This window comes from Tamandua tetradactyla, chromosome 11, assembly GCF_023851605.1.
Source record: "Tamandua tetradactyla isolate mTamTet1 chromosome 11, mTamTet1.pri, whole genome shotgun sequence".
NCBI lineage: Eukaryota > Metazoa > Chordata > Mammalia > Pilosa > Myrmecophagidae > Tamandua > Tamandua tetradactyla.
In genome coordinates this window covers 51,956,436-51,981,776 of record NC_135337.1, presented here as the reverse complement: position 1 = coordinate 51,981,776, position 25,341 = coordinate 51,956,436, and the positions used below count along the sequence as shown (strand labels likewise).

The 25,341-nt window shown below is 33.9% G+C and overlaps 1 long non-coding RNA gene across 4 annotated transcripts; it reads left to right on the top strand.

Annotated features, from left to right (window-relative positions):
• Nucleotides 1-1,987: 1,987 nt before the first annotated feature.
• LOC143649518 (uncharacterized) lies at nt 1,988-21,981 on the top strand. Of its 4 annotated transcripts, none has more exons than XR_013159079.1 (4): nt 1,988-2,060; nt 2,443-2,478; nt 4,138-4,343; nt 20,640-21,981. It is a non-coding gene; the product is annotated as an uncharacterized LOC143649518 (long non-coding RNA). The 4 variants fall into 4 exon arrangements; XR_013159077.1 differs by lacking the exon at nt 20,640-21,981 and adding an exon at nt 7,679-7,778; XR_013159076.1 differs by lacking the exon at nt 20,640-21,981 and adding an exon at nt 4,766-4,862.
• The last annotated feature ends 3,360 nt before the right edge of the window (nt 21,982-25,341 follow it).

Here is a 25,341-nt window from a genome sequence, read left to right as displayed (position 1 = left end):
GGCTCTTTTTATATTAACTGGCATTCATCTCCTCTAAGATCCAATCTGCTCAACAGACTTCAACCACGTTTTTACATGGCAACAATAAAAGACTGCAATTAAAAGCATTTTAAATTTGACTTTGCAAAATGTTTAATGCTTTTTCAAAGGAAATAATGTGTGTCTTTTACAACAGTCCATTCTTCATTCTCTCCTAAATTAGCTGCATAATATGTGAGCAAATTTCCATGCCTAGTTAGGAATCATTATTCAGTGAAGTCTCCGGGAATTAGTTTTTTTTTTTTTTAATCAATTTTTTTTTGCCCGTTAAACATCTTTCTAATTTAAGCAGTCCCAAAGAACACTGATATCATTGTACCCATTAATTCCTATTTGTTTTTTATGAAACACAAAAGAGCATGGATTTTTTCACATGGACCATTTAAGCATGCATGCATTTTTAAATATATTATTATTGTAAAAAGTGGATATCTTGGCAATTGCAAACTTTCAAATATAATACGTGAAGATTGTGACTCAGAGAGGATTGAATGTCGCATAAATAGCCAACAAAATAGAAAAGTAAAAGGCTGGATAAAATGAAGTCTTATATGACCAATCTGCCACTTAAATATTTTAAATTTCTTTCTCTGGGATGATTATTTTCTAGATTTGATTTAAAGATTCTGTAAGTACTGTTTGCAGCCACTGCTTCACTGCTGTTTGCAACCTCAATCTGTGTCTATGTCAAATCATAATGAAATACTGGTGAGACCATAAATAGAAGCCTTTTTTCTTATTCATTTTTGTGCCCAAGATTTCCAGATACAATCCTTACAATTAAGGAATTCATATGGAACATACCAGTTTGATCTAAACCCAACTACCCACAAATGATTCCTACTTGTTTTCCAGGTTATTTACAACAGAACAGCAAAAAAAATTAAAATAGTTGTGTTTAAGGAAAATCAGTGGCTCTTTTTACCATATTCAACGTGGATAATGAGATCTCGATCAGGAAAACAATGTATTTATAGAGATATCTAAAGAGTGAATAATCTTAAGGCTATGAACAGACTAGCATAGCAAATTTATGTGGAATTGTTTCTATAAGAAAAGACCAGAAAAGAATACTTTGCATTGTTTTAAATCTATGTCTATGATTAGCCATTGTCATAAGCCTGATGAGAAAGAAAAAGCAGAGTTTAAGATTCTGATTAGTTTAGAATAAGACCCAACTTTTGGCCCTTACCAAATTGTAGAGTTTAATCTCTAGAAACCATCATCTTATCATTAGAATAGTGATAGCAGTACATAACTCACCTGACGAACTAAAGGATTAAGAGTAATTGCATATGAAAAGTGTTAGTGAATTTAATGCCTTTCTTTTACTAACAATTTCAATTGAGCATGCAAATTAATTTCCCAGCATTTTTTTAATTGATCAAATGTGACAGGCAGCAATCAGAATAAACAGCTATGCCTCTGAGCTTGCTGTATCATGTGAATATGTGACATTTGCTGTGATCAGGGTACCAGTTTAGATGTTTCAACCCATATTCCAAGATGTTTACTGACTTCTTAAAGGAAATAAACCGATCATTGGGGGACACTGCAATCTCATGACAATGGGTGCTTTCATATCAATATCAAAATGCCAGAATCAAGATTTAAGAGTATTGTAGTGGGTCTTTATTATATCACTTTTTAAATTATGGGAAACTAATGATGAGAAATAAAGGTAGTGGGTTGAAGTAAGGATCAAAAGTTGTTTGTCCTTCAAGGATCTCCATTTTACTAAATGCTAGGTAATCTCTCCCTCTGCTAACTAATCCAAGAAGGGAGTTGACCATGGCCAGTCCTATTTCATTTGGGGTTTTGTTCAGCTATATAGCTCCCCAGAATTTTGAGAAGCATTGTTCTTTAAATTGCCTTTTGTTTTCTATCACTACATTATTAGCAAGCAATGGTTGCCTTAGCAACACTTCAATAGGCTGCAACTCTTAAACTTGCCTTTTTAGAATACAAAGAGTCTTCAGATAGGCTTTCTATGAAGCCAATAGCTCCTACTAAAAAACAATGTAAAAACATCATTTTTAAATTGGAACATTTAAGTAGCTTAAGTATTTAAACCATAAAAAAAGTAAGATATGTTTAAATTGGCTACACATGTTCATCAAAAAGCCAAGATTTTATTTAAAAACTAATTGATATAATGATGACACCTACCATTTGCTAAGTATAGCATTCTCTCATTTATCTGTTTTCAATAAGAAATATACAGCACTGCTTTTTCATTTATCACATGGAAAACTAAAGTTTTCATAGGTTCACTATCATGCTGGTGAATATTTAACAATTAGCTTTGGAAAAAATACATATATTTTATTTAAAATATTGCTGATATAAGATATATGTAGCACAATACTCTTTTTTTTTTTTTTTTTTTTTTTGCATGGGCAGGCACCAGGAATCAAACCCGGGTCTTCGGCATGACAGGTGAGAACTCTGCCTGCTGAGCCACAGCATGTACTTTTAAAAACTAACAAAATATAAAATATTCTTTACTGTAAAGTCCATATAGTCAAGTTTTTCTCATAGAATAATTTCAATAGTTTTGGCAAAGCTCTTGTATGGTTGTAATTGTTGAATTGGGATAGTTCTGATATGAATTTAGGTTTATATTTTCATTTACATTAATGAGTAAGGTGAAAGTGAAAAAAGAAGATACATGTCAAAATTTCACACATTGATGTGAGTGCTGAATCAGATGATAGCTTTCATATACTAGAAGTATTTCACATTTTTTATGCTATTAGCAATGTAACAGTTACAAACACAATACACTAATAAGCTTTATCTGTGTTATTAACACTTTCTCCATATTGTCTTAATCAACCAAATAATAAAGCAGTGTTTGCCACATCCTGAAGTGCAAATACTCCCACCATGGAAGATTTAAAGCTACCAATATGCTGTCACTGAATGATGGATAAGGAAGAGATGCACATTCACCACTATACAATCAACATAAGCTACTTTAAGAGCACAGATAATAGTAAAATGAGTTTTTTGATATTATTTAATTTTGTTATATAATTTAATGTTTAGGGATGACTGTAGCCATTAACCTGCAAAGTTTCTGAAAATTTATCAGTCTTCTCTATCTCCAGCATACCATTAGGTTACTTGATTAGTGTCACACTGCTACTAAGGACTTTAATATTTTGATGAAATAGAGATCTTTAAGAAGGAGATTCACAGAAATACAGTTACGAAGCTGTCTCAGAAGTCAAAGGAAAGTTTCCCTGTTAAAATATGGCCAATTCAAGTTTGACTCAAGTTTCTTGGACATATTTCTCTCTGCCTCTGATGTCCTCAGTCATCTGTTCAGGACCCAGTATTATTTTCATTATAATTTTCTGGCACAGATATTTCCTTAACTTGTTCAATCTCAACTCATGACCCAGCACCCATTTTCCACAATCGGCCTAAAAGTTTGCCTTCTCAGCTTTGACCCTGACAACTGCTTCCCTCCTGAGTGTATCTGGACACATTTTGACTGTTCCACTGGCTTTGTTCATGCTGCTTCTACTGAAAAAGCCCCTACAACTAGGGGGAAAAATAGTAGGGGGGGAAAATACTATAATTAAGTTGCCTGGTCCCCAACAGAGGTAGTAAGTCTATTTGTTATCTTTAACCTCTCTCAGCTGCGCTGACCTTTCCAACAAAGAGAGGATAGGTCAACTAAAATAATAAACAGATTTCCAGGTCTTGATCAAAGGTTCCTGAGCAAATGTTTATGCCTATGCATCTTAGTTACATTTTAGCAAACCCTTGCAAAAACTAGACTGTCTTACACACGCACACTTTTTATTATAGTCCCTAACTTTTCTCATTTCCCAGAGAATCCATAAATGTCATCTCCCTGATTTTCCTTGTTCCTCCCCAATTCTCTTTGATCCAAATAATGCATATAAACCTGGTTCTTGCAGTCCTTTGGGAGGCAGATCTGAGATCATGAGGTCCCTTCTCCCACCAGCTATTAAATCACTTTCCTTTGCAACCAAACCCATGTGCCAAGTCAATTTGGGTGTACTGGGCAAGGACCCCAAAGACCCTCAGATTCCCTTTCACTACCCCAGTTTCTTCTTTCAGCTGTCAGCCCTCATAGGTGTCATAGCAGAAGTGGATGACCTTTGAGAAAGCAAACCCAAGCACTGGCCTGATATACAGGCTCCCCACAGAAGGAAGACAAACCTCAGCAATCAGCACTTACTCTGGGCAAATCTGCGAAGGAAGTGAAACTTACTGTTGGACTCTCTCTATACACCTTTCATTATGCACCCTTCTTGCATTCTCAGGTAAGTCAAATTCCCTTTCCCAGTTAATTCTCTAAGCCTGGAGTCTTCTTCAGCCCCTCAAAGTCAGGCTCAATTGCATATACTTCATGAATCTTTCTTCAGTGCCCAATACCTTAATTAGAATAATTGATTATTTATTTTTCCTCCCATGGTGTGTTGCTCATACCTTCATTATAGTCAATAATAGTAATAATCCCTCTCAAGGGCAACTAACAGAATGACTCATATGTGTTGGACCCATAACAATACTGAAATATATATAATTTACATAAATATAAATAGAAAATACCTCTTTGACCCAAAGCATAGCTTTTTGGAGACACAAAGATTGAGAACTTAATTGCAGTACTGTAAGTGCTACAGTAGATAGAGGAATTATTTTGGAAGGAAAGTGAGTAAACTCAGCTTTTGCAAATCCTCAGTATCACACTATAGGTACCCACTCAGCTTATACCTAGGATCAATCTTAACATCAGCTAAAAGGAAGCTGAACCTTAATGCTACTGTGAGAGAAGAAAGGTAAGTTCTATTTTGGGGGTATTTTATTTCTCTCATTAATGCATCCGTGGTATTACTTACAAGAGTTAAAAGCAGAGATGGAGTTAGTGACCCTATCAGAATTGAAAATATCTCAAAGGGAATTATGTTGGATTCAACAGACATTTATGGAGCATTGACTGTGTGACAAGTACTGAGCTTGAGGTTTTCAAAATGTCATTTAATCCTTCCTACAACCTCCTATTTTATGGGTGAGAGACCAAAGTTATCTTATAAATTAATCCCACAGTGCCTAAGAACTTGGCCATAACAACTGAGAAAAAAATAGCACAAATCCCACTAGTGCCCCGCTAATGTAAGAGAGGATTGAATGTAATGTCAGTAATTCATTGTTATCTTAGTCAAATTTAGAAAGTCATGCGTATTTACTACTAATAACACCCTGTCCATACAGAACAATTCCATTGTTGATTCTTTATGGATAGCATGTGTTTACTGCTGTTGTTTGTGTTGCCTTCTAAGAGAAAGAATTTTCCTTTTGTTGTTTTTGTCTATTGGTATTATTGTCATAGAAAGAGAAGCTCTGCGGGCATGGGTTGATGCAGGTGAAGTCCACATAATTGCCTTGCAATTTGCATGGCATCCCAATTCAATCGTAAGTGCTCATGAAATTCAAAGCAGGAGATTCTAGCATGAGGCAATACTTAGACTTCAGCCCTCTCTAGTTTTGTAATTGTTTGCTTTTCTTTGCTCTATGAATTCTTCATGATTCAGGATATCAAAAATGCACCAATAGTTGTGGTAGATAAAAGATCCTCCACCATGTGCGACCCATGGGGAGAGTGCCATTGGAGACCAAGCGAGCAGCCTGACCTTTCCCAGCATATTCACTCCATTTAGGAAGCAAGGATTTCATAGTAGTGGTTTCAATATCACCACAACACCCCTTGTCTCTGAAATATCTCACCCTCTCAAGGGAAAACTTTGAGGCAATGATCAAGCAACTATCTTTCTAAAATATCTCTCTTTTCACTTTGTATTTTTCTATGATTTCTGTTACTTACAAAACATGAACCTTAAAATCCAAATAATCGGATACTCTGACTTTGTTACAGTAGCTCACAGGGTAACAGCATGCCTAAAATCTCAGCAGGGTTTTCTCATCAGTTATGCTCCTAAATATAGCCTAAATATCTTCCTATATATTATAATTTATAGTTAGAAGTATATATTTATATATAATAAAATAAATAAATTTTTTAATCTGATATGCCCTGAATATTTTAAAGAATTTTAAATAGCCTTAAAACCAATGGACTCATAAAACAAATCTCTATAATGTAGCCAGAGTATCAAAACAAAGAAACATCTCTAAAATCACACCTACCCAGAATAGTCTTATAGAGACTTTAAATTCTAATTATATGTGGAGTATTTCTGGAGACTCCTGAATTAGAGCTTGTTGTGGATATGTAGCAGGAACTGAAGATATACATATACAGAACACAGAAAAATAAGTTATTGTTCCAGTATCTTAAGTCATTAGAAAAATCTGGGTCAGGATTTTAAAGAATCTTTCATATCTTATTTTCTCTGATTCCATGGTGTTCTTTTAAAGGGATTGAAAAAGACTAGAATTCATTACAAGTCCTTAATTGCCAGTTTCTCCACAAAATAGATGTTTATGTGCAGACTTCAGAATAGCTACTATTCATCTGAGGGAGATCTTGTACTGCCGAAGTTTAAATAAACGGCAATGTTTTACTAAGTTTGCAAAAGCATAATTAGTCCTAGAGGCACAATATTTTTAAGCGTCAAACACTTGTTCTCCAGCTGTACTATTTGGATCTGTAGTTTCAGAAGCAGCTTAGAGCCATCTCCTTGAAGTCCACGTTTTCCATGACTGACAAGCGCTTTCGTTACGTGTGTGCTCCCAGAAACAGAACAATGCATTGCCACTTCTTCTTTGATAGAGGCATCTGCTACATTTGTTTAATTATTTATTTTAGTTCAATAGTGCATGTTAACACTTCCAAATGGATTCCACAGGGGCCTGGTAGGATTAATTTGTGTTCGTTCTGTCATGCAGTTCTGTTAGAAAAATGAAATAACGGATCAGGAAATTCACAGGTGGGCAAAAATGGTAGTTTGAGCATCTCTTTCCTACAATACTGTGTTCGAGTCCAGAGGGGGTCATGGTACTCATTTCTCTTCTTTTTTAATCATACCCCATTGGAACTCATTTTGAAATATTTGAAGGTTTTATTTATAAGTAGCAGATGTTTTGGCATGTATAATAAATAATAAAGCCAGCATTTCTAAAATATCTGCACTTTAAGTCCTTGGCAGCTTATCCAACCTTTGATATTGCAGCTAGTTCAGTCGGTATCGTGATGGGGTTAATGAGACCAGGTCGCTGAGCAAGGCACTGGTGCTAAGCACGCTCTAAACCAGTGGACTATGTTCTGTGCCTTGGAAAGTGGATATATTTATAAATACAGTCACTTGAAATCTGAAGACTTAAGGATTGTTATTATTTCTATAAAGAACTAAAATGTACATTACTTGGTTCAAATCCATCACTGCAACTGAAGAAAAAACAAAAGTGTGTATATACAGATATACATACATATAAATATATATATATATATATATATGTTTATTGATTAAATCCCTTTGCATATGGCAACAGACCCCTTGCTTTCTCTTTGTGCTGTCACCTGTACTGCTTCAAACTGGAATTGCTCTTCCCATTTTCATCATTCAAATATTGCCATGTTTAAAGATAAACCAAAGGCTACTTTCACCATGAATCTTCCCTTATTTTCCCAAAACAGAGGCAACTACCTTCTTCGTTTGACACTGAATTTTTGAGAGCAAGGACCATGCATTTTTTTTCTTTAAATCCCTTGTGACATGCTGGAGGCTAGAAAAAACCTATGAATATAATAAAGTATTTTATCCTTATCCTACATTGAGAAAAAAATTGAGATGTTCTCAGATTTCACAGTCTTGAGTTACAGATTCCTTATCTGATTCTGAAGAACAGAATGATCTCTTCTCTGATTCATGACCATTTTTAAAATGACAGTAAAAGAATAATAAAAATATAAACATACAATAACAGAGAAAATGGCAAGGAAGACGCAAGGAGACAGAAATCCAATGGAGGGGCAGTGACTGATTAGGCAAAGGCAAAAAACTACAGCTGGGAACACTGAAATATGTGCAGTGAAAACCAAGGCTAAGGTGGTGGCCATGTTTTATGAGTATAAATGTATGCTTGAAGCAATGGGAAGCTGTGGAAAATTTTATGTTGAGAGGATTGACATAATCAGATCGACAATCTGTGAAGACAAATAGGTCTCTGAGAAATATTTGGAATATATGTTAAAAACACAAATTTTAAAAGTTCAGTATGTCTTTACGTCTCAGTTCTTATAAATCCATAAAAAAGATGAAAACACCAATTGAAAAATGAGCAAAAGATAAAAAGAGCCAATTCACAATAAATAATTATAAATGTCCAGCCAAGGTAAAAAAATGAAATTACAAAAAAAAGTTGCAAAAAGCAATGTAAACTCATTTTTGCTTATAAGACTTCATAATTAAACATTGCTAACATCCTTCTTAGAATACTCTGCAGTTGTTAGATACTATATTGTTTAATTTTATATATAGAGAGAGATGCTCTAAGATTTCACAGTCTTGAGTTACACATCCCTTATCTGATTCTGAAGAATATATATGGGGGGGGGGGAGGAAAGAGAGAGAGAGAGAAAGACGGAAAGACAAAGACGCATTATCAATAGAAAAAATGGACGTCAAAAGACTATATAATGAGTGTTTCTGTTTTCTTGAAATAGCTGTGTGTGCATGGATGCACACATGCATACATGTGTGAGTGTGCACAGCATCAAAAGGTAGAAGAAATGTTACCAATGGGCTATCTCTGGATTAGAAAGCTATTTTTAAAGTCTTAAAATCAAAAAGCTACTTTGATTTTTTAAATGAATGCAATATAATCAATCATAATGTTGAATATACTAATCCCATCCCATACTTTGCACTCTACCAAATGGTGTAGGGGTAAGCAAAGTTTGACATTTCCTGTCACTGAAGAACAGCCACTCTTGTTAAGAGAGAGAAATAAAGGATATTGCAACTAGTAAACTAATACAAAACCATCAAACTACAAGCGGATAAGGAAAATTACATGTGCTATCTGAGTTCACAGGAGTGATGCCTTTTGATTTACAGTCAGAATGCTCAACATTTGCTTACCCTTTTCACTGAGTAATACTGTGCTCTCAGTCTTGAGTAAGACAGTACATAAAGGCACAAGTGATAATATAAGTCAGCTCCAGAGTAGCTCACCTCATTGGGGGCTACAGCTAGAAAGCAGCACAGGCCTTTAAAATATTGGGAGAAACCCTGTTCACAGGATCCCCAAATCTCCCCACCAAACACATACACTCCCACCACAGAAAGGCCTGTGGCTGGCACAATCTATTAATTTCTCACAATTGGCTCTGTACCTCAGTATCATTATAAGAGTGATAATGTGGCCTATATTTGTTTTAACTTTAATTAGTTCAATACTCAGGAAGGAAAAATGAAAACTGATTATTTTTGACTACTCAAATATCCCAATATTATTGAGAGAAGAAAAAATATCTCAGAATGAGGGTAGTATGAAGTAGAATTGAGCAAAGTATATTTGAGCAAATGACATTTTTAAAACCAATAGTAGATTTTGCAATAATAAATAATAGTGGATTTTATGTGCTAGGAGATGTTGGGATGTTTACATGTATCATTTGCAAATATCCTAAAACAATGATACTTTCTTTTACAAAAAAATAATTCAGAGCTTGGGCAGTTCAAGAAAGACAACCAAGTCATAGTAAGTAGTCAGATTAAGGTTCAAACCCAGTTATGTCTAATATCAGAATGTATGGTCTTTCTACTGAGCCACATTAAGTTTTCCAGTAACTTTATTTTCCCCAAAATATCTTCTCTAATAACACAAATATTTTTAAGCACTTAACTACCTGCAAGATACGTTGCTAGATGCTGTGAAAAGAAGGATAAATAAGTCAAAATCTATTCAATGAGCTTACTTTCTAACCAATTAGTCTCAATATTCTCTTTTATTTCCCTTTCCTATTACAAGTATCCTATCACCAAATGAGTCAAACAAAACTGTTTCTGCAGACATAACTAAATAGATGTAAGGCACTGAGTTCACCAGACAAAAGTGCTCTATGAGTTTAAGGTATTGTAATTATTATGAATTGATGCAATAGCTCTATGACCCATTTTGTCATATCCTTTGATTTTACTTTTCAAATGTTTATATACCTCATTTTCTTCACTTTCTAGAGTGTGCATTTTTAAACAGGAATTTAATATATAGATTGCCAGTTTGTTTACCCTTAAATTAGCAAAAGATCATGCTTAAATGTTGGTGAAACTTAGAAGCAAGGGAAAGGTAGACAGAGATTTGCTTTTGGCTATAACCACAAAAGAACATGTACACAAAGAGACTGAGAGATTCAATGCAGAGCTGCAGAGCTGTGATTCTGGACATATTTTCATCTTGGCAGAAGGCATACTCACTCATGCACAAAGCCCCACTACTAAGGAGCAAAGAATCCATGTGGATCGATTGTGATGTATTTGTTGCAATTTAATCTATATATTTCTTTGAATTCGGGGAAAGTTTAGCGAAAACCGCAGATGATAACAATGCACACTGTTTTATAACAGAGCACTTAAAGATTAAAAAAAGACAAACCACCTTTTCTAAAAGATTGTTTGTGTATCCTCTTTATTAGCTCTTATCTAGACATACAATTTTAGTATTATTCTCTTTGTACATAAAGAATCTTCAAGCCTTTGAAGTCTCCCTGTTTTACCCATGTCGTTGACAGCTATATATGAACTCTAAGCTTTCGTTGGATATTTTAGCTTATATTTTATATGTCTGTATTACATTGGTATGATAACTTTAAAGCTTTCTAAGAAAGAGGGACCATCATAGTTTGCCTGGGGTCAATAGAATTTGGAATTAGAAAGTTGGGGTCAAGTCATAACTCTAACACTTTTAGAGTGGCTTTATAGGCAGAAAAGCATAAGTGAAGGACCCAGTTGCAGGTCAAACATGTCTTCCAAAAGGAAGGAACTTTAACCAAGAGCAAATAAAATCAATTGAGACCTACGGTGGAACAGAACAGAGATATGAAGAAAGCCCTAAAATAGATTGCAAAGAAAAAATCAGCTAAGAAACTCAGTGAGTCTGCATGTGAAACAAAACCCTATTAGAAAGGATAATAAGATAAAAATGAAAGAAACCTAAATGCAGTGGGAATAATTTCAATAAAGGAAGAGAAGAAATGGGTTGGATTTAGATGAAAAATAGAGATGGAACAGAGATTTGGGCAATTCAGAGGAAATGGGTCCTTAAAGGAAGGCAGAGTGAGTGAGATGTTTAAAGGAATCAGATTTTGTTTGGTTTTATTTTAACCAAAGATGTATTGACTTGTCAAGACTGTAATTAACCTGGAGGTAGTACACTCAAGATAGTCCATGTACATTCAGTATACTCAGAATCTCAAAGATTTCAAGAATTCCTGAACTTGGTAAACTGTTAAAGTTCTGTTTCACTCAGCATTTTCCCTAAACTTAGAAATATACAGTCCTTTGTCATTTATGGCTAACATAGGTCAAAGCAACACTGATACATCGTAATTGAACTGGATGAAATATGGACACATCCAACCGAGAGCTGCCAGGACCTCATCTAGACTAAAATTCCTCAATAGAAGGCATCATATCCTTTCTGTTCATTCCTATATGCTAGCATCTTGCACACACCTGGCATGCATACATACACACACACACACACGCATATTCAAATACATGTTCAATAAATGAATGGATGAAAGGAGGATGTTTTGGAAGGTCCTTAGAATAATTTCTTGAAATTACTAATTGCTCTCTGTATGTTAGCTATTAATTATTTATTGGCAATGAAGGTAGATTTGGGGCCAATAATCTAGGAAACAAACTAGCTCTTACAGATATTAGGTAAGGTTTAGAAACAAACATTTTCTAAACAGGTTCAGAAAATTCATACAGGTTCTTGAAGGCATCAGTGTCTGAGCTGGTAAGAATCCACATACCTGTCAGTGAGACAGGTTTCTCACAAATCTCAGTTTTAGAAGTATTATCCATGATTGTAAGTCATCAGTCCAGTTTCAATAGGATTTTACTTAGTGTCTGGTAACATAAAATATGGATCAAGTTCATAAAAAAAACAACACACACAAAAGCACCATGCTGTCCTCAGAGACTGGCAATTGGGAAGGCTTCCCCTGCAATACCTGCAGAGAAAGCATTAAATCCCAGCCCTGCACATACCCCCCAAATAGCCCTCCTGTTCACCACTTTGGACTTGCTGCTCCCTTTTCTTATCACCCTATTGAGATAATCTCTAGTCATTAAACATCTAAGGGTAGTTGAGAAGGCTTTAAGTTTATGTGCTATTCACCCTCTTTCTGCATACATTTCTAGATATACTTGCACAACAGCCAGATCTGCTGTGCTATGGAGTAGAGGGTAACTTTCCCCACAAAAGCAAGGTCTTTCAGCATTGATTAGTTCTACTTTATTTGAAAGCAAATCTGCTGTTTTAGTGACATGTTCTTCCCGGTTCTTAGTTTCTGCTGAGTTTCTGTGCTTTCGTTTTCTGATCTAGCTGTCTTTGTTTGCCACTGTCATTTTTGGCCAAGATAACTATTCAGAGGAGATTATTCCTGTCTCTACCACAATGCTCCAGGCTTGAGAAAACAAAGGCAGTGCTGGGCATCTCTTTCAGTTCTAGTCTTGGGGGGTGCTATTTATCAGCAATAGAGAGAGCGAATGTAGCTTCACAAAGTCTGTTCATCTTTCAACTACCCTGTTCTCCTGGCTGGTTCTCAGGCCTCCAATTCAGGGATATCAGGAATTGATTTTTTAATAACTTTTCACTCCTTCCCACTATACTTTACTGTCCTCTCTATAAATAGACATATTTATTCCTGGCATTATCCTGTAAAAGTGTCATTTAAAAATTATATTCTTGCCATATTTTATGTACCGAAGTTGTGCCTTATAGTTTTCATAAACATATATTTTGGCCAGTTTATGAGATATTTTCAGGGTGACTGTTTTCACTTTACCCACATAAGACATTGAACTGATGTTGCATTGCTTTTGCTTTTATACTCACCAAATAGCAACGATGGACATGTGAACTCTCTTAGAGAATCAATATCATATTTATTTTAACAAATAATATGTGAGAGTGGTTTGCTAAATGTGATAGCATCCATCTAAACAAGCCAATGATAAACATTTAATTTTCATGCTTTTAAAGGATCCACAAGTGAAAACATATTTCTTTCCAATCATTCTGCCCAAAATATTTATCGATAATCAAAAAAATAAATAAATAAAACAAGTAATAAGTAGCCTTACTTTGGAGAATATATTTTGTTTTTGCTATTTATATGAAAAGTCTAATTTTTAATTCCATGATACTTACTCTTGTATAACATAAGCAAATTATAGCAAATGTAGCTACCACAATGATTGGAATTAACAAGACAAAATTATACAAATCAAATGGAATATCTATTGAAACTTCAGAAAAGTTGGTATGTTTTATAAAATATTCTATTAGCATCAGCTTATCAAAATACTAATAATAAAGTAAAAAGATTAACAAAAAAATTGTGAAGATAAGCCAAATGTTGGAAAAATAGTTTCAAGATGTAAAACTTGATAGAGTTTTAGAGTCTATTAAATATAAAGGATACATAAAAAGAATACATAATACAACAAGAGTAGGAAAAAGACCTAATCATGTATTTTATGTAAATGGACACATAAATAGTAATGCAAATGTTTGAAAATGTGTTCAACCTTGTGAGAATCAGGAAAATGAAAACTAAGATTCACATACTTTTTACACCTACTAGGTCGGCAAACTATTTTGACAAAAAAAAAAGGAACAACTCTGATAAGAATATAAGTTAGTTAAACAACTTTTGAAAACAGTTTGGCATATTTTGTAACTATAACATATGCTATAACCAGTGTTTCCACTTCTAGAAATACATACTAAAGAAATGTTTGAATTTCAACATAGACAATCACTAGAATGTTCATAATAGCATTAATCAGAAGAGAAAAATTCTAGAATTAACCCAAACACCCATTAGAAGAAAATTGGATGAATGAGTTAGGATAGAATCACACAATAAAAAACTACATAGAGATGAAAAATTAACGAATTAGAATTTTATTCATCAACATGGAAGAATTTTAGAGGGTGATAACTTTGGTTCAAAAAAGAGCAAATCATGAAAAGCTACACTTACCGTTATCTTGTTTTTATTAATTTCAAAAACAGCCAACACTGAAATCTATATTGTTAGAACTATAGATTGTTAGAGATATATTACATATGACTTAAAATATAAAGTTCTCATAAATATTTGGAAAATGTTACTTTTCCATGATTATACTCCTTGGGCAATCAATTCATAGAGTTTGCCAAACTCATATGCCCGTTCTAAGGGATTCCTTTAATGCATCTCTCTGCTGGTCTGGTGTCTTGTGATCCCACAACCCAGGCATAACTTTTTGACCACAGAACAGGGGCAAACTATATATTATACACATGTCATGAGATAGCACTATCACCCAGATCAGTCGTATCTTCTCTGCAATGGAACAAGTAGATAAATTTTAATAATGACAAACAGAAATTTCATACACTCCCCCTGCAAAGTGGACCAAACAGAAAACCCAATTACTAGACTTGCTTTGGATCAGAACAATATTTTAGTAGCTAAATTCCCTTCCAGTCTCCATAAATCCTAGCTTCATTGCTATTTCTTTCTTTTGGTGAGACTGGGCTGCTAAAACAGGATCCCTGCCTTCCTATTTTCACACTTATATTTAGAACAAAGACCTTCAATTTAAGGTAGAAAGATTCTGAAAAGTGATATTGGTGTAACTGCTTCAATACCTACAATAATGCTTCATAATATATATGGATATATAGCCCAATTTCTTTCTCTAATTTGTATATATATTTTGTAACATATGCTTTTTTGTGTACTTATACATCATTTTAAATGCATTATATTCTTACATTTTTAAATATAAATTAATATTCCACTTCAAAAATAAACCCATTCTTGGCAAAAGATTAAGCATTAAAATAGAATATAAGAGTAAAAGTTAAAGTTTTTCTTTCACAACTGTACTCCTGACTCACTCTCTAATGTAACTATGGAGATTCATATGTGTTCTTCCAAAAATAATCTTCTCTGCATATATGCACATGTGTATCCTTTTCTTGGACAAATGGTGCAATGCTCTATATACCCTACCACACCTTTCCATGCAATTAGTTCAGTTCCAGCTTTTGCTATTATACACAAGTCTGCTGCATATACCCCATTTACACACCTCTTTGCTCAAACACCCATTGTACATTACCATAGTTTCAAGCATTCTATCTCTGTTCCAGGAATATTATAAATATTAGAATTGATAAATTTAGTGTCTCAAAAACTGTTTATTGACATTTGGTTTAGGTGTAAGTAAAGAAACCAGAGACACATCCAATCTGACTAATTCAGAATCCACTCTGAAGGAACTCCAAGGAATTTAGCTAATCTCTTACATTTATAATGTTCTTTCAGTCCCTTTCTCCAATATTTCTCTCTTTTTACCATCACGTCCAACTTTTTCCTCCCCCTACTGTGATCCTGATAATTTTCTCTCACATATGCTAATATATAATTTGAATCATATAAAGTGCCATTTTAGTAGGTCAAAAATCATCAAATTTTGATGCCAATAGAAAAATTGGGGGTTTAATTTACATTTTCTTATTCCTGGGGATGGAAATACGCCCTGGCCCTTGAATACTCCATATCTTGATATACATTTGTAGTTGTACATTCAGCAAAATTATTTACATAGTTCCCTGCCTCCAGCCCCCAGCCCTCACCATAACTGTCACTCATTTTTCTACTTAGCTGCTAAATGGCTGTTACTCATTATTTTAAACTAATCAGACTTCTCATGCTACTATTTTCCTTTTAGCATTATCTCACTTTGTTTCTCAGTGTAGAAAAATTGAGAAACCACTGCCCGTACAGAGACATACATCCTAACTGTAAAATTCAGAACACTTCAGCCTTATCCCAGCCATTCCATTCCAATAGGGTCCGTTTTCTCGCATATTCCACAGATCTATCCTCGTTTCTCAAATTAATGTGAAATTAAATTTCTGAAATTACCATAAAACACATGCTTTTGAATCTTTGTAAAATCACTGTGGTTATCTATTCAGTGTCTCTTCTATGTAAGCTCAAAAGAAAAATCTCTGCTTAGGGATTTTCTTCACGGAGAAAACATTTTTACCTGCTAAAGAAATGTTTTGTACTATAGCACAGAAAAGGTATGCTTCTTTTCAGCAGAGACGAGTGTTTTACTTATTGCTTTGCCGTTTTGCTTTAGATGGCAGGAAATTCAGAGCTAAATGTGTAGGACTTACTAAAACTAAAATAATTTGAACATTTCTAACTTCAGCTCTAACCTAACCCTAAGGGCAATTCTAAGCTGCCTCACTGCACAACAAGGTTTAAAATCTAAATTTCTACATGTACATTAAAACTATTGGTAAGTTCAATAGTCACAACAAATCAGCCAAAATAAATAATAAACAAAAAAATCAATTTGAAAACCTACTATAGCATAAGTTATAATAAATCCAAACAATTAAAATAAGATCAATATAAATTAATAAATATGTCTTTGAAAAAGAGGATGGACTGTAACTATGCCTTGATTTGTGATTTAAAAATCAAATCTAATATTATGAATATCAGATACATAGAATAGCTGATATTAGGCCAACAAAGCACTATTTAAAGAAATAGATTGAAAAGAAATAAATAAGCATGACTTACACTTCGTATAATAGAAACTGCATACTCCTTTAGCAAAATATTTCCCTTACCATCATCTTTTGTTTAATACATTTTTTTTTGCCTTACACATGTAGGTTTCTTCCCCAAACCTTGATAAATTTCACAAATTTAAAAACAGTAAAGTTTTAACTAATATGACATAATGCATTTAAGAAAGTCAGACTGTCCAAGTCTCTCATAAACACTTTATATTTGAAATGAAGGCAAAGGGCTTTGGATCCAAAAATGATCAGTGGCAACAAGGCATTAACACTACCAATAAATGAGGAACTTACAACTAATTACTTTCTTGTGACATGAGTCTCACTTCAGTCCTTAACTTCACTTGTATTATCTATATTTCTTCTATCAATAAAACTTTTTGCTCTTTTCCTTTATGTTTTATGAAAGAAATTATCACTAACCGACACAATTATATTCTCATTGCCAGCTTAGTAAATAGCCTGGTTCGTGATGTAGAAGGTAAATAAAACAAGATGATACAGTCTGATCACTAAAAGTGTCAGAGTGGGGGAATATGAAATCTCATTAGGTATACTGGCAAGTAGCCTTATATTTATGAATCAAGTTCTCAATTCCCACTGGAAGTAACTAAAGTCATCTGTCATGCATTCTGTTCAAGTGAAGGCATGTGTTCTGCACAAAATTCCAAAATCCATTGTGGTTGAAACTCCATGCCTTGAAAGCTAATGTTTCTCTAAAATATTATTGCCATTTAAGTGTTAAAGTATGTTTGCTGCATGTGATATCATCTATTGTTTCAAACATGGCCTAATCCAATTTATTGCACAAATTTGGATATTGCAGTGTGCAATTCACTGTGTTAGAGACTACTCATTTTCACTTTCATGTACTTAATAGGTAAATATGTTAGGTTTTTGTATCAGTTTTGTCATTTATAAAATGAAGAAAATGACATACTTTATTGCACTGTTTTAAGTATGGGTACCGACCTCCCCAATCAAGCAAGCAACAAGATTTTTGCCTCATTATCTCAGGGAAGTATGTAATGGGAAGGGTAGAGGAAGCAGCATTAGTTCATTTAGGTTTATAAGAACTAGGATTTTCAGAGCAGGAAGGAAGGAAAAGATGGGTCCTTGAAAACCAACAAGCAAGAGAAGGGATTTCTCCCAATTAAAAGGAAAAATGATTTCCCTGGGATGCAGGTATGTGTGTGTAGATAGCTAGAGAGAAAGAGAGACAGAGAATCTGTAATTTCCAGATAAACCCCGGGGGTTGCAATATCCTGGAGAAGAATGACCAAGTGACATTTCTCAAGAGACAAAACCCTATGCTCAGTTCTAGGAGATGTTGTAGAGCAAGTTGCTATACTGTGCACTGTAGAAATTCAGGCTCAGGCACAACAGAGAAAGAGCAGGAGGAAAGAAGTCATTGCCCAGTCGTCTGGGGAAACCAACTGCTTGGTTAGGGTCAGTGGATGGTAGCTATTTATGCCTCTCTTTGCATTGGAAATAAGGGACCATTTGTGGCTGGTGTCCCAGAGAGGTCAACTGTTTGGCAGCTCTGCACACACTGTTTGCATTGGAGATGAGGAACCCCTGCACTGACTAATTGATGAACTTTTATACACTTCAGTTGGCCAGGGCTCTGCCAATGAACCTTTTTTGTCCTAGCAAGCAGCTGGGGCTGGTTAAGAATTAATGTCTTTCATGGCTGCCTCCAGTCTCTCATGAAATGGAAACACATGGAACACCTGCAAACAAGCACACATGGAAACATAACACCTATACACAAATAGGCATGAGTGAAGAAAAAGAGGGGTAGATGAGGGCTGGGAGAAGGCTGTGGAGTGTGTCCTTGATTTCCATAACCAGGTGGAGGTGTGAGAATGACAGAACTAGAATTCCAAAGAGTCCAATGGAACTGAGGCTCAGTGTAAGATACAGCTGATTTCTGGGAAGTGAAGGCATAACATGCCTCTTGCACACTGATATTGTGGACAGAGTTTTCAATATTCTCTGAGTGTTAAACACAGTACTTGGCAGTTAGTAAGTGCTCAAAAACTGTAATTTTTTTTTTTTTTAGTATTTTTGGTCAAAAGTTTAAAAGGTAGAGAAATTATGCTACTGTGACAGGAAAACCCAGTAATTTCTCAATATTTACATGCAACAGAACATGGGAGAGTCACACTTCAAATAAATAAATGAAAGTGGTTTTACTCTTTTACTATTAGGATTTCAACATTCTATTCCACAAAAAGCTCTCTTTGGTTGCTAAGAAGGAAAATATGATGTAAAGTAACCCAATCTCTCTTCCACATGCTTACCAACCTTGAGTAAATGTGAAGCCATAGTATTCCTGATGATCTTGCTATGTTGCCGCCTATTTAAATGGGAATTCAAAATTCCACATAAGCCTTGGCTTGATTCTAGAACAGAAATAATACATTAATGGAAAATCTGATGCATTCTGAATAAAATCTGATCGTAGTTAATAGTATCGTGCCAATGTTTTTCTTAGTTTTGATAAATTTATTACAATAACACGTGATAAAATTGGGGTACACTGAAACTGAATGTGAGGCATACAGACATTCTGTATATAATTTTTGCACTTTTTTGTAAGTCAAAAATTATTACAAAATGAAAAGTTTATTTTTTCCAAAACACCAAATCATTTGATTTAAAAAAATGTATTTTAATTGAATTGGTCCAAGACAAAATACAAGGTGGAGACTGACATAGACTATGTCAAATGATATTGAAAACATTCTGGCTAGTTTCCCTTTTCAAATTCAGTCTGAAAATGAATTGGGAAAATGCATGCAGTAAACAAATACTTAATTGAGTACAGTGAGTTGAAGGATACATTAATGACTTAGATATGAATAGTTTTCTAGCAAGAAATACGAATATGACTGAAAATTTATGATTCAATACAAAGAGGTATTTTCATCTTAAAGGGACTTAGAGTGTTACTAGAATATGAGAAAAAAGAAAGAAAATATCTTCTCGAATACTAGACTGAGGAAAGTTTTAAAGAGGAAGTGTCATTTGAATCGGACTTTGTAATTTTCACTTGTTTTGGGACACGCAGAGGTTAGGGACAGGGCACAAAGAAAAACTACACTATGTAAAGTATCAGACTCCACAGAGTTTTAGTGCCAGGAAGGATAATAGAAAGTAAAATCAAAAAGGTTATGTTTTGGCATTTTGCATAGCTCATTATAGACCAGGTTGTCGTATTTTACTCAATTTTTCCAGGTTTTGACTTAGGAAGTATGATGGTTAATTTTGTGTGTCAGTGTTATAGTGTCCAGTTGTTTTGTCAAGCAAGCGCTGGGTTGATTGTTACTGTGAGGATATTTCATGGATTTAAATCATTAGTCAGTTGATTGCAGCTATGGCTGACTACATCTATAATCAACAACAGATTGCTTTCAGCTGTGAGAGGAATTTCCTCTTCCAATGAGTTGGAGGCTTTAAAGGGAGAACTAATGGTTTCATCAGTCATAAAGAAGAATTTCTATTTCTACTTCAGCCAACTACCTTCTCCTGGGTTATTCAGCTTCACTATTGAGGTCCCAGCTTGCAGCCTGCCCTATGAAATTTGGACTTTCCAAGCCTCTCAGTTTCATGAACAGATTCCTATAATAAATATATATCTACTGTCAGTTCTGTTTTCTGGGAAACCCTGACTGATAAAGGAAGTAATGTTGTGAAGGTATTAATTTCAAAATACTGCATTCTCCTAGAAATAATGTCTTATTTTAATACAGAATCATGGAAGATTCCAATAACTTTTTCACTCGGTGGCATGAATTAGACCTCCCAGGAGACGGATTCTGGGGAACAGCAAGCCAGCAGCTGGAAAAGTTCTGTGTGAAAGCAGAACAGTTCATCAGATGGAAATGTTGACATACACCAGGTGGTGACGTGGAGAGCAGTTATTTCAAAGGACAGGAAGTAACAGATTTCCCTACAGGACAACAGAATATGAGAATATGGAACTCAAGACAGGAAACGTATACAAAAGCATATGGTCAGCATCAGAATAACTGATATCAGAGCCCAAGCAATTGAGCTCATATTTAGGGCATGACTCCAAATTTGAAACTAAAGGTTTAGAACAAGTCCTTGACCCCTGTCCAAAAATGATAAAGAAGAAAATTAGCTAGTATAACCATATTCCTGATCCCTTTCTTATCTACCCTCTGATTGAGTCATGTATTAGAAGGGGACATTTATGCTATTGAAAATAGCTCTTGGAAGAATGAGTAAACCTTGGACAAAGAAAATCAACAGAAATTGTGACCTGAGGACCCAAGAGAACATCCAAAGCCTTGGGCTGGGAAATGTCAAATGTTGTCAAAAATAAAAAACAAGATCCCAAGGATGGCCAAAACAGACATTTTATGTCTAGCTGAACTACGCAACACAGGGATACCTGTATGCATGCAGAGGTATGCCAGAGGGAGGGGAATTAACTGCTCAGATCCCTTGATTTTTATGCTCCTGTGCTCCTCAGCTTGGACAAGTTAAAGATTCTCCAAAGTATGTGTCATCTAACTGAAGTGGATCTTCTTCCTTTGTCAAATGATGCTTCAAAAGTAAAGGCTATCATAAACCCCTGAGCTCTCATCAGTCCTGTTCTGAGAACAAAACAGTTACCAAGACAGAGACAAAGATAGAAGGAGCATCACAGCTATCCACTTAGAAAAACAAAGTTATAACTTGGACAGAGAATCCTTAGAACAAGGCAAAACACAAGTTCTCCTACTTGGAGTACATTTTCACATTTTTTTTTCAGACTGTTTTTCAGGTCTAAGATGACAAAATAATAATTCCTAGAGACCCTAACATAGAAAATTAAATATGCTATTCTTGATTTAGCATAACGGAACCATATAAATATTATTTCCATTCCTTATACTTTGGTGCAGAATCATCCATTTGTAAAACAATTTACAGGTAAATTCTGTCCTCATACAAGTATACTTTCTGTGTAAGGCTAATGGGGTTTACCTCAAAAAGGAGAGAGAGGAAATTAAGATGCATTAAGTAGCAATGATGTACCAAATAATATGCTTGCTGTTTTATATAAGTTAATGTATGCTCTGAAAAGCGTAGTGAAATTATTTATTCCTTATACTGAGTGTGTGAATGCTAACATTTCTAATTTAAATTATCTATTGGATAAGTCAAGATGAATAAGTACACTTATTGGCAAGTTGTATTTATGTTCTAACATGAAAGTGTTTTCTTGAATTGAAATCATATAAATAAAGAAAAATGGGACTTTGATTATAAGAGAAACATTTTAAATATACATATTATAAGAATAATAATGTTTATTAGTTTTCCTAGCAGGCTGTGATTTAACTGCCCTTTCTAAAAATCACCTCTTGTCATCTTATAAATTGAATGTTCTCTCATAACATTTTAATGCACTTGTTTCTCCAGCCTCTTTGAACATTCTGCATCCATTTCTAGGGCAGATGTTGTTCATCTTCAAAGCTTTTATTCCATAATTATTAAATATGGAAGTAAAAAATAAGCCTTTCCAGTGAAATACAGCTGGAAATTGATGGACAAGTAGTAAATTAGAAAGAATGACCAAAGTTGAGATGGTTGACATTTCAGTTTAATTTGCCAAAAATCAACAAAATAAAATGAATGATTTGGTAAGGATGTGAATAATTTGAACCATTTGGTGCAACCTAAAAATACACTTAAAATAATATGAATATGTTTTTTCTTATAAAATAAAAAAATAATTGAGATTTTTCTGAATGGGCTTGGATAAGGAAAAATTGGTATATTTCATTTTTTATAGCAATGTACATGTTAGCTGTCCATACATGTTTTTTTACAGCTGGATTTTTGTGACAACCTCTAGATGGCCTGGAAATCTATGTGGGCTCTTCAATACCATCTATTTATGAAAAATTCCTTGTGGAGGTAGCTAACAAAAGTACTCTATCCCTCAAAATAAATGTATTCGTTCATATGTGATATAATTCTAAATTAATTCAGTATGCAATTTAAAGGTAAAATATTTGGGAGGTTAAAAAGTTACAGTATTTAGTTCTTGTTTGTTTTTATGTGCTAAGGGATGTATGTATTTTAAATGCTGACATTTCACATGAAAGTTACATAGGTAAAAAAGAGAAACCCCCCAAATCTTGATCAATGCGGGACAGAGATTCTAGGGGCAGTGGACTAGGATAATCCACAGAACTGGGATCAGGCTCTAATAGAGTTAGTTCAGAAAGTGTCCATTCTACTTTTGTATTTCTTAATCATTATACTGTCTGACTTTTCCCTACCTAAGAAAAGATACAATATTCCATTTTACTTCCTAATTTTTTAAAGATGATTTCTATCGGTTATGGTGCTTGATGCTATGATTTCAAATGTTAAGATAGGGGCACCTGCCCTAAAAAGGTCACAGACCAGCCAAAGAAGATGAGAATCACAATCAACTACAATTTACTGAAGTTTAGGTTGAATGCTGTGCAATTGCAAGTGTATAATTATACCTTTCAATGCAGTAAATTCATAAGGTTCAGCCTAGTACTATGTAAAAAGAGAATGGGTGTGACAGTCGTAGAAGTAAAAGAAATTTGTACAAATAGAATGATAAGTGCAAAAATTAAGTAAATATTTTAGTATAATGAAATTACACATTAAGCTATGATTCTCAAGATTTTGAAGAATGAAAATAAATAAATATGGTTTGGATGTTTATTAGAATATTTCAATTAGATAATTCTGGTAGCATAAAATATTAATCTTGGAAGTTCTGGGGTCTTCCTTACACACACACACATGCACACAGGCACAGTCACACACCTTTGAATTTTTTTAATCTCAAAACATTGCTATGTTATATCCTTTTAGAAATGTTAGTTCAGTATTTTCTAATCAGTGTAAAAGCTATTAGAAACCAGTATGTCCCAGCACTTGGAAAAGACTGTTTGTTAATATAAATTTAAACACTGATGAAACAAAATCCTTCTTAAGATATATTTCTACCACTGGGATGAAAATTGATTGCACAAATAATTAATTTTAACTGAATTAAAATGAATAATATATATTCAGTTAATCATTTTTTAGTATAACTCTATACTTTCTTTTCTTCGACTGCCAACTCAAAAGAATATAGCTAAGAGAACTTATTATTATCCAAGTGTCAAAATGTATTTTTAATATCTGAAATACAATTCTTAATTCTGAAACATATAGGACTTTTCTCATTATCTTCTGGTTATTGATTTCTAGCAGAGAACATATTCCCTATGAGTTTAATCCCTTGAAATGTATTGAGATTTGCTTAATAGTTCTTCATATGGTCATATTTTAGTGTCCCATGTGAGCTTGAATAGATTCTGCAGATGCTGTGTGAGTGGTCTATAAATATACACCAGATCAAGTGTGTTAATTATGCTGGTGAAATTTTCTATCCTTATTTTTCAATCTGCTGTTCAATCATCTACTGAAAGAGGTATATAATAAAATAATACCATACTATGACTGTGGTTTGTCTATTTCTCCTTGTGGTTCTGTCAATTTTTTGCTGTATATATTTTGAAACCATATTACTAGGAATATAAACATTTAGAAGAATTTTATCTTCTTGATAAATCAAATCTATAATGAATCGATCTTATTGCTATGAAATAATGCTTTTTGACTTAAAGCCTTTCTGATTAATAACAAACTTTCTCTTGGTTAGTATTTACCTGGTATATATTTCTTATTTACTTTTAAACTTACAATATCTTCCTGTTTTCCATGTCTCTTATGGAAGTTATAGAGATGATTTTGTTTTTTAAAGTCTGACAATCTTTATTTAATTTATACACATCCTCTTACAAATGTAATGTCATGTCATATCATACATTATAATGTAACATAAGTAATGTAATAATGGTATATTTGAGTTTAAAGAAACGCCTGACCTGTATTTGCTTTTTATCTCACCTGTTCTATATTCCTTTTTCTTTCTTTTCTTTTCTTCTTTTAAATGTATTGAAAATTATTTCTGTAATTTGCTTTTTCTGCTAGTAAGTAATTTTACATATTTTCAATCTTTTGTACTTACTATAGAAATTGCAATATACTTCTTTTACCTATAAAAGTTTAGATTTTAGTAGTAGCATTTTTCTCCTCCCTTATATGCATTGAACATATAACTCTTTAACTCCATTTATCTCCTTTCCAGCTTATGTTTTTTCTTATATTGTGCCCATCCTTGCAATATACTATAGTTATTGTTGTGTATATTCAATATTCATTCAGATTATCCCACATGTTTACCAAATTAATTGCTTTTCTTTCTTGTTTCTCAGAGTTTCTATTTGGGATAATTTTCTTTCTACTTGAAGAATACATTTTAGAATTTCTTATATTGGGGGTTTACTGGTGATACATTCTCTCAGATTTTGTTATTCTAAAAATAGTCTTTATTTTTCC